The sequence below is a fragment of the Schistocerca americana genome, chromosome 9 (assembly GCF_021461395.2).
Source record: "Schistocerca americana isolate TAMUIC-IGC-003095 chromosome 9, iqSchAmer2.1, whole genome shotgun sequence".
NCBI lineage: Eukaryota > Metazoa > Arthropoda > Insecta > Orthoptera > Acrididae > Schistocerca > Schistocerca americana.
In genome coordinates this window covers 14,844,212-14,855,167 of record NC_060127.1, presented here as the reverse complement: position 1 = coordinate 14,855,167, position 10,956 = coordinate 14,844,212, and the positions used below count along the sequence as shown (strand labels likewise).

Genomic DNA, 10,956 nt, shown 5'->3' with positions numbered 1-10,956 from the left:
AGATATAAAAATGGTTCAAATGGCTCTGAGCACTATGGGACTCAACTGCTGAGGTCATTAGTCCCCTAAACTTAGAACTAGTTAAACCTAACTAACCTAAGGACATCACAAACATCCATGCCCGAGGCAGGATTCGAACCTGCGACCATAGCGGTCTTGCGGTTCCAGACTGCAGCGCCTTTAACCGCACGGCCACTTCGGCCGGCCTATCAAGATATAAGTGAGCATGAGCAATGGAACACAGCATCTACGAGGTAGTGATGAAGAGGGGATTTTCCTGTACGACCATTTCACGAGAGTACCCTAAACATCAGGAATTTGATAAAACATCAAACCTGCGTCATCGCCGGGACCAGTAAAAAGTTCTGCAAGAACGGGATCAACGATGACTGAAGAGAACCATTCAGCATGACAGAAGTGTAACCTTTCCGCAAACTGCCGTAGATTTAAATACTGGGCTATCAACAAGTGTCAGTGTGTGAACCATTCAAACGAAACATCATCAATATGGGCTTTCAGAGCCGAAAGCCCACTCGTGCACCCTTTATGACTGCATGACACGTAGCTTTACCCATCGCCTGGGCCCATTAACAGCGACATTGGAGTGGTGATGAATGGAAACATGTTGCCTGGTCAGACGAATCTCGTTTCAAATTGTATTGAGTGGATTGACGTGTACGGGTATGGAGATAACCTCAAGAATCCACGGCTCCTGTATATCAACAGGGGACTGTTCAAGTTGGTGGAGGCTCTGTAATGGTATGGGCCGTGAGCAGTTGGAGAGATATGGGACCCCTGATACGTCTAGATACGACTCTGGTGGGTGACATGTACGTAAGCATCCTGTCTCATCACCTGTATCCATTCATGTCCATCGTGCATTCCGATGGACTAGGGCAATTCCAGCAGGACAATGCGATGCCCCACTCGTCCAAAATTGCTACAGAGTGGCTCCAGGAACACTCTTCTAAGTTGAAACACTTCCTCTGGCCACCAAACTCCCCAGACCTGAACATTATTGATCATATCTGGGATGCCTAGCAATGTGCTGTCCATAAGAGATCTCCACCCTCTTGTACCCTTACGAATTTATGGACAGCCCTGCAGGATTCACGGTGTCAATTCCCTCCAGCACTACTAGAGACAGTAGTCGAGTCCACGCCAAGTGGTGTTGCAGTACAAGTACTTCTGCGTGCCTGCGAGGGGCCCTACACGGTATTAGGCAGGTGTACCAGTTTCTTTGGTTCTTGAGTGTATTATGCTTGTTTTGCTTTTGTTGATGTTCATCTACTATTCGCTCTAAAAACTTAATACGTTTTACAGGTGGCGATGCTCGTGTTGCATAAAATGCAGTTCGAACTGCACAGGGGCTCCAGTGGAAGTGGTCAATTGGACGAGTGCGGGCAGACACCTCTTCACGAAGCGGGGCTCGGCAGCACTTTGTCCCAGCTGCTGACGAGAGCAGACGACAGTGTCAACCGCCGCGATGAATTCGGCGAGACGATGCTGCACAAGGCAGCAGCCGGAGAGGATGGCCGACGCGTCCGACAGCTGATCGAGACTGGCGCCGACGTCCACGCACGGACCAGCCACGGTTTTACGGCGATGCATCTAACTGGCAGTGCCGACTGCATAAAATGGCTACTCCGCGCAGGCGCTGGCGTTAACGTCCGCGACGAGACAGGTAGGACGCCACTGCACTATGCGGCACTGAGGGGCGTCACCCAGGGTGTGAAGCTGCTGTTGGCCGCCGGTGCGGACGCGCTTGTCGAGGACTCGCGAGGCGAGACATCGCTGCACGCCGCGGTCGCGGCGGGGAATGCCGAGTGCGTCAGGCTGCTGGCCTCCGCGGCTGGGAACCTCGATACGGCAGACGGTAACGGACTCACGGCACTGCACCACGCCGCAAAGAACGGCGACGTGGAAAGTGTGAAGCACCTGCTGCGTGCCGGCGCCCACAGCAGCCCGGCGAATGACGTCCTGGGCACACCCCTGCACTTGGCAGCACTGGCGGGTCACGCCGAGTGTGCGAGGCTGCTGCTGCAGGCGGAGGCGGACCCGGCGGCGAGGAATGCCGCCGGCAACACCGCGCTGCAGTTCGCCATAGCTAGCGGCAACACCGACTGCGTGCGGCACCTCCTGAAAGCGGGCACCGACATCCAGCAGAGGGACCAGTTCGGCAACACGCCGCTGCACTGCGCGGCACTAGCGGGCACCGCGGACTGCGTGAGGCTGCTGTTGGAGGAGGGAGCCGACGTGCGCGAGCGCAACAACGACGGTCGAACTGCTGTGCAGTGCGCCGCGCTCGGGGCGAAGGACGAGATCGTGATGCTTCTGTTGGACGCCGGCGCAGACTTCGAGGACTGACACGCGCCGCTCCCGGCAGCAGGCCTGTGCAGTCTGCGACAGATGTCGAATGAGTGAATGAACGTAGTCACACAACACTCTGCACTGGTCTTAGCCCAGTAATCAGCCATTTTTTCTTTAGGTATGGCCAGTTACGGTTAAACTACCTAGTAGCAAAATCGCTTTACAAAATATGGAGACAATTTTAGACCTATTTGTAGCCACACAGGATTAGCCGTGCAGTCTAAGGTGCTGCAGTCGTGGACTGTGCATCTGGTCCCAGCAGAGGTTCGAGTCCTCCCTCGGGTGTGGGTGTGTGTGTTTGTCCTTAGGATAATGTAGGTTAAGTAGTGTGTAAGCTGAGGGACTGATGACCTTAGCAGTTAAGTCCCATAAGATATCACACACATTTGAACATTTTGATTCTATTCGTATACCATTGGCGTTTGCTGAAGTTACTGAAAAGACTGTGTATGAAAGGATAATTGACCATTTCTTTTCATATACACTGAAGAGCCAAAAAAACTGGTATCGTACATGCAGAAGTGCTGCAGCACGATGTGGTGTGGACTCGAGTAATGTTCGAAGTAGTGCTGGAGGGAATTGTCAACCATGAATCCTGCAGGGCTGTTCAAAAATCCGTAAGAGTATGAGGGGGTGGAGATCTCTTCTGAACAGCACATTGCTAGGCATCCCAGATAAGAATGTCCATGCCTGGGAAGTTTGGCGGCCAGTGGAAGTGTTTCAACTCAGGAGTGTGTTCCTGGGGCCACTCTGTAGCAGTTCTGGATGTTTGTGATGTTGCAGTGTCCTGCTGGAATTGCCCAAGTCCTTTGGAACGCACAATGGACACGAATGGATTCAGGTGATCAGACAGGACGCTTACGTACGTGTCACCTGTCAGAATCGTATCTAGACTAATCTGGGGTCTCATATCACTGCAACTGCACACATCGCACACCATTACAGAGTCTCCACCAGCTTGAACAGTCCCCTACTGACATGCAGGGCCCATCAATTCATGACGTTGTCTCCGTACCCGTACACGTCCATCCGATTGATAAAATTTGAAACGAGACACATCCGACCAGGCAACATGTTTCCAGTCATCAACAGTCCAATGTCACTGTTGACTGGTCCAGGCGAGGTGTAAAGCTTTGTGTTGTGTAGTCATCAAGGGTACATGAGTAGGTCTTCGGCTCCAAAAGCCTGTGTCGACGATGTTTCGTTTAATGGTTCGCACATTGACACTTGCTAATGGCCCAGCATTAAATTCTGCAGTAATTTGCGGAAGGGTTGCGCTTCTGTGACATTAAAACGCTCTCGTCAGTCGTCATTGGTCATGTTCTTAGGGGATCTTTTTCCAGCTACGGTTAGGTCAGAGATCTCATGTTTTGCTGCATTCCTGATAATCATGGTACACCCGTCAAATGGTCGTATGGGAAAATACCCACTTCGGTGCCACCTTGGAGATGCTGTGTCCCATCGCTCGTGCGCCGAGTATAATACCTCGTTCAAACTCAGTTAAATCTTGATAACCTGCCATAGTAGCAGCAGTAACCGGTCTAACATTTGTGTCAGGCACTTGTTGTCTTATAAAGGCGTCGCTGACCGCAGCGCCGTATTCTGCCCCTTTGTGTATCTCTGTATTTGAATATGCATGCATAAACCAATTTCTTTGGCACTTTAGTGTAATTTGCTGTCAAATGTACAGGTTGGCTTTACAAGTGATTTAACAAATGAAAATGCTATATTCCTTTTTTTTGGTGAGGGATTAAAGAAAAATGTTCGAACACTAGGCATCTTTTTTTGATTTGACTAAGGTGTTTGGTTGTTTTGATCGCAAAACGTTGTTCCCGAAGTAGCACCATTATAGAGGACGGAGAGCAGCTCACGACTGGTTCACCTCTTACTTTAAGAACAGATAGCACAGTGCCATTCTCCAAAGTATTGAAAATGTCTATGATGTGGGGTCCGAGTTGAATGGGGCCCCTCCAGTTCCTTTTTTTTATGAATGGTATGCCTTGTAGTATTACAGAGCATTCTAAAATGTTTCTTTCTCCTGATGCCCAATGCCTTGGCACTAAAGGATGTTGTGTGCAACACTGACACTGTCTTCTACATGGCCTGTAGAGAGTGAACTAAATCACAGAAAAACCAAACTTTTATATACAGATTGTAACACACAATTCGGCAAAACTGTACCTTCTAATTCCACAGAATGGGCATATGATTGGTGAGACTGAACAGTTCAAATTTCTAGGTATTCAAATAGATAGTACACTGTCATGGAAAGCCCGTGTTCAGGATCTTGTTCAAAGACTTATGCTACCATTTTTACTATTAGAACAGTATCCAAAGTAAGTTATAGTCCGACGCGAAAATCAGTCTACTTTACTTATTTTCATTCGCTTGTGACGTATCACATTATATTTGGGTTAACTCTTCCCATTCTGAAAGAGTATTTTTTTGCACAGAAATGGATGGTTCGGGTAATAAATAAGTGGTGTAAGTTTGCAAACCTCTTGCCGACCTCTATTCATTAGTCTGGGTATTCTGACATTGGCCTCTTAATATATTCATATATTCTTTAATGTCATTTCTTGTTAAAAATATCAACAATCAACATTAGCAAATTAGCAGCTTTCACTCAGTTAGTAGTAGGTAGAAATCCAATCTGCATTTGGATCGCACCCCTTGACTCTTGTGCAAATGGGCGTGCAGTATACCACTGCATCAGTTTTCAAGAAGCTAGCACAAGAATTCAAAAATCTTAGCAGTAATCCAAGAGTTATCAGATCTAGATTGAAGAGTTTCCTCATGGGTCACTCCTTATGTTCTGTTGGGGAGTTCCTTGAAAAAATAAGCTAATTCCTGTGTTACATTGTTGATTGTGTTTATATAAACTTTTAGCTTGTCGTCTTTTTAGGATTCATAAGCATATTTTTTTAGCTATTGTTACTTTTTTGTTGTAATTTCATGTACTGACACATTCCATGACCATGGAGATTTATTTCTCAATTTGGTCCTACGTAACTAGACATGTAAATATGAAAAAACATTAAATACATCTGGTTCCTGGGGTAGTATGTTCATCTGAGTGAGGTGTTCAGTCTTTATATATCGTCTGAAGGTTGTTTAGAAAGCACCATGAGTTGTGCATTCAGGAAAATGGGCACGCATTTGAACACCTCACTTAAATGAACATTCGACCACCAGATGGCCCACCTGGACACAAACAATTATGTACACCATGTTGCTTTTACCCCTATCACTTTTGAACGCGTCTAGCTCCCCAGTTACAATTGATAAAAAATTGATTTAAGCTGCTCTGTGGACAGTTGGTTTCAATAAATAGGTTAGATGATAGGAAAAACAATATTTTGTTTAAAAAATTATAGTTCATTGTTTTATTTGCTGGAAAATGACTAAATAAACAATGCTCGTAATACCACAGAAGGACAAGAGTGGGTACATAAGACATCTGCAATTAAGAAGCATGATAATTAATTTAGAGAGATCCGCTGCCGTTGTACTAATATTTATTCAAAAGACGACCGATTTCGGGATTTTAGACCGATGTCCTCGCTGTCTGGTCTCCTCCCTCAAAACAACCGATTTCGGGATTTTAAAATCCCATCTTCAAGTGTGTGCAATTATTGTTTTCGATAACACATAACATGCGGTTGGGTCAATCAGTGCAAGAGCTCTACTCATTGCGTGTTGACGGAAACCGTGTACCAATGGACCGCCGCCGTACGATAGGAACCCCAACAACTACTGTCACACACCTGAAGAAGGGATTATAAAATCTCTAAACTGGTGGTGGTGTGAATAGTTTGAATAAATATTGAGGCGTTACTTTCGTTTTGCCTCAGGTTACAATAGGAAGTAATTATGTTTTCTATATCGAGATATAAGTTTTTCTTTGATTGCCAGCAGCTTCAATACTTCCCTGGGTGAAATGAATATTTGACGGATTTGTTTATTTCTTTTCATCATTTCACAAAGAGGTCACAGGCCTTATATGTATACTCCTTGTTCCATCCTGTATGAGTGTGCATGGGTATGAATGGAAGTCAAATGCAGCGGGAGCATGGACCAAAGGGAACAGTTCAAGGGAACAGCAGTCATTGCCAACATTACAAGAATAACGGCAGGTAGGCCAGAGAAGCAAGCAAAGATGAAACAAGCACGAGGGTAGGTTACAAAGTTGTTGCGGGGGTGAGGTGAGTCTCCCCACCACCGCGTCTGAATAGGAACGTTGGTCGGATTTTGGCGCGTGGAGAGCTCTGTGGGGCCAGCCATGAGACGGACCGGACGCGGGAGCACAGCAGCTCGCAGATTTGGTGAGATAGAAATGAGGTAATATGGCTAACAATTCACGACAGGGTATGCTCATAGCACGCATTCAACATACCTTCATCGGTACAGGTTACGGTTTCAGTTTATTTGCAATAGTTTTCTCTGAAATGAGTTTGTGAAATTTTGCTTTGTGGTAGCGAGCATGCGACAGGAACCGTCAGTTCATGTAGCCATTTCCCGAGTTATAAGCTTCACTTTTAGCTCAATGAGTGCAGATTGCGTATCGGATGGTAGATCGAGAAATTTCTGTCGCGAAATTTAATTATTTTTGGTACTTTCTTTGTGAGTCCAGTTTGCACTTCATTTTGGCGCCAATAGTACATCATTTTTGCCCAGAATCTTTTCTCTGATAGAGGTTATCTACCTTCAGCAGTGGTCTACCCTAAATTTCTAGTGGTGTAATTCATGCATGAAGATAAGCGAGTCTTAAGGAATGAATGACGATTTTCCCGCTAAAGACGGGTTGGCCCACTTATGTATTTTTTGTGTTATTATGAAATTATGTGTCATAGTTTTTGTGTTATTATGAAGTTATGTGTCATGTATGAAATTATTCGTGTAGCGTTTTCGTTTTGTCATTGTCCTACCCATCAGAGGTAACGCTGAAGTTTTGTAACTAAAGAAAAATTGTAATGTGTCGGCTTCTAAAGTTTTCATCAAAGTAGAAAATAAATCTATTAAATGAGAGTCAGCATTTCAGTTAAGAAGTAGTCCCCCAGTCATCTGACACATGAAATGGGTAGGATGTATCTTATTCAGTCCGATTTTCTAAAGTTAATGAAAGACAGAAATAATCTGCAATGTGAATTTAGATAGGCTACCAGCTGCTATAGGACGGCTTTGAGTTCAACCATCCCAGAACGTGTTATCTTAGAGAAACTCGCACCAGTTTCCGTTGCGTATATTTCAAAAATAATTAATTTGTGTATGAAGTTAATCAAATAAGGGTCACAATATAGACGCCGTTTCTTATGGGCCTGGTATATTAGCAGCCAGGACGCAAAATCGGGAATGCGGGGAGATGGTCACACAGGTTCAATATAAACTAAAAATATATAAAGAACCAGCATGCAGCCAACCAGCAGTCCTATAGCAATATTAATAAAACTGAAGAGGATCTCTCTAACTTAATTACCGCAGATGGAGTAGTTTTTTTACTTTTTATACTACATAAATATTTTTTCGCTTTTTATTTTGCAAACTGCAGAGAAAAACAACTCATTTAAATTTCAGACCTACATCCCAAACATCGTTTCGCTGCAGAATTCTTAAACATATTCTCAGTTCAGATATAGTAAATTTTCTCGAGATCGACAAGCTCATATCTACAAATCAGCACTGGTTTAGAAATCATCGTTCGTGCGAAAATCAGCTTGCCCTTGCCTCACGTGATATATTGCGAACTGTGGATGAAGAGCAACAGGCAGATTCCATATATCTAGATGTCCGAAAAATCATTAACATGGTGCCCCATTGCAGACTGTTAGAGGTTTCCAAATATTTGAATGGCTCGAAGACTTCTTAAGTAATAGAACCCTTTATGTTGTCCTCGATGGCGAGTGTTCATCAGAGACAAGGGATCATCAGGAGTGTCTCAGGGAAGTGTGACATACGCAATGATCTGATGGACACGGGAACAGCGATCTGTGGCTGTTTGCTGATGACGCTGTGGTGAACGGGAAGATGCAGAAGTTGAGTGACTGTAGGATTATACAAGATGAATTAGAAAGAATTTCTAGTTGATGTGATGAATTGCAGCTATCCCCAAATGTAGAAAAAAATAATTTAAAGGAGATGAGTAGGAAAAAGAATCCTGTGATGTTTGAATACAGCATCGGTAGTGTGCTGTTTGACACAGTCACCTCCATTAAATATCTGAGCATAATGTTGCAAAGCGATATGAAATGGAATGGATACATAAGGTCAGTTGTAGGGAAGGCTTCTTTTGTTGCCAGAATTTTGGGAAATTATAGTTGTTCTATAAAGAAGGCGGTGAATAGAACACTAGTGCGATCCATTCCTGAGTAGTGCTCAAATATTTGGGGTTCCCAACCGGTCGGATTAAAGGGAGACCACGAAACAGTTCATACACGTGCTGCTAGGTTTGTTATTTAGTAATCCCTGGGCGAAGACGAAGTTATTTTGAGAAACACTGTTGATGCTATTTTCCTTGAGGTAGATGCTATTTTCCTTGACTTCCGGAAGGCGTTCGATACAGTTCCGCATTGTCGCCTGATAAACAAAGTAAGGGCCTACGGAATATCAGACCAGCTGTGTGGCTGGATTGAAGAGTTTTTAGCAAACAGAACACAGCATGTTGTTCTCAATGGAGAGACGTCTACAGACGTTAAAGTAACCTCTGGCGTGCCACAGGGGAGTGTTATGGGACCATTGCTTTTCACAATATATATAAATGACCTAGTAGATAGTGCGGAAGTTCCATGCGGCTTTTCACGGATGTCGTTCTTCCCGCGAACCATACGCGACTGGAACAGAAAAGGGAGGTAATGGCAGTGGCACGTAAAGTGCACTCCGCCACACACCGTTGGGTGGCTTGCGGAATATTAATGCAGATGTAGAAAATTTAGAGAGTCAGCATTTCAAGCTGACTCGAGAACGATTCTACTACTGCCACGTACACTTCGAGAAAGGACGTCGAAGATAAGAGAAACTAGTATCGTTTGGAGCCTTATAAACAGCCTTGCGATTGGAACAGGAAAGAAAATGGCTGTTAGAAATACTGGGTACACTTCGCCATGCACCGTAAGGTAAGGTATGTATGTAGAAACACCCTGTATATTGCGGTAAGTATGTTGTTAGTTAGATCTGATACAAAATACCACATCCAGAATTTACTATGGTGCATAAAAGCCCGCAGTTTACTTTTGTTCGTGTAAGGTACGACATTAAACACAAAATAACAGACAGGTAGATTTGAACTGTGATCGCTGTCAGGGAGGGGAAATGATAAAACACTATACTTAAAGATAGACGAAAAGAAACCGGCGTGGCTGATTGAGAAATGAAGAGAGGTAGAAGCGTAACCGATAAATAGTGGGAGCATTTGCTTTAATGTTTGACAGAGAGCACTCCCCGCGTACGTTAATGTTGCATGGGGGCTTAATTAAAAAGAAAAGACTAATATTAATGAATAAATGCAATAATTTTACTAGCTGTGTGACCGGTTACGAAGTCTCGTAACCGGTTGGCCCTGACTATTATTAGCACGCAAGGTCATCAGTCCCCTAGAACTACTTAAACCTAACTAACCTAAGGACATCACACACACCCATACCCGAGGCAGGATTCGAACCTTCGACCGTAGCGGTCGCGCGGTTCCAGAGTGTAGCGCCTAGAACCGCTCGGCCACCCCGGCCGGCGATGTCAGTAGAGATGCAGGAACAGCAGAGTGGGTTGGTCAGCAGAATTTGGTGACTTTGAATGTCGACTGGGCAATCGATGTCAGCAGAGATCAAAACCATCAAACATTTCAACCTTTCTGAAACCGCATTTGTTGACAGTTGGTGATACGTTTGTGAAGCGGAAACGTGGAGGAATAACCACAGCTAAAGCAAGGTCAGGAGCGCCAACGGCCTTGCCACAGTGGCAACACCGGTTTCCGTCAAATCACCGAAGCTAAGCGCCGTTGGGCTGGGCTAGCACTTGGATGGGTGACCATCTGGTCTGTTGAGTGCTGTTGGCAAGCGGGGTGCACTCAGCCCTTGTGAGGCAAACTGAGGAGCTACTTGAGTGAGAAGTAACGGCTCTGGTCTCTTACACTGACATACGGCCAGGAGAATGGTGTGCTGACCACACACCCCTCCACATCCGCATCCAGCGACGCCTCTGGGCTGAGGATGACACGGCGGCCGGTCGGTACCGTTGGGCCTTCGTGGCCTGTTCAGGCGGAGCTTAGTTTTTTTTAGCAATGTCAGGAGGATTTGATTTACTGATGCACTGGGATGATCGAGCATTGCTGAGGATGGTTAAAAGAACCCGAATGACATCAGCAGATGGAATGCCTTGTGAGTTCCAGAGTGCCACTGGCAGTCCAGCTAGAGCCATGATTGTGCTTGGGGATTTGAAGAGAATGGGACACAATGGTGGAGGATTTCTCCATAGCCAACACGTGTCTTTAGTCAATGCTGTGTGGCGCTTGAGGTGGTGTAAAGAGCGAGGCCATTAGACAGTAGGTGACTGGAGGCGAGTGATTTGGACTGACGACTCACGCTGTACCCTGCAACA

The 10,956-nt window shown here is 45.3% G+C and overlaps 1 pseudogene; it reads left to right on the top strand.

Annotated features, from left to right (window-relative positions):
* Positions 1-10,296: 10,296 nt before the first annotated feature.
* Positions 10,297-10,414, top strand: LOC124551396 (annotated as a pseudogene).
* The last annotated feature ends 542 nt before the right edge of the window (positions 10,415-10,956 follow it).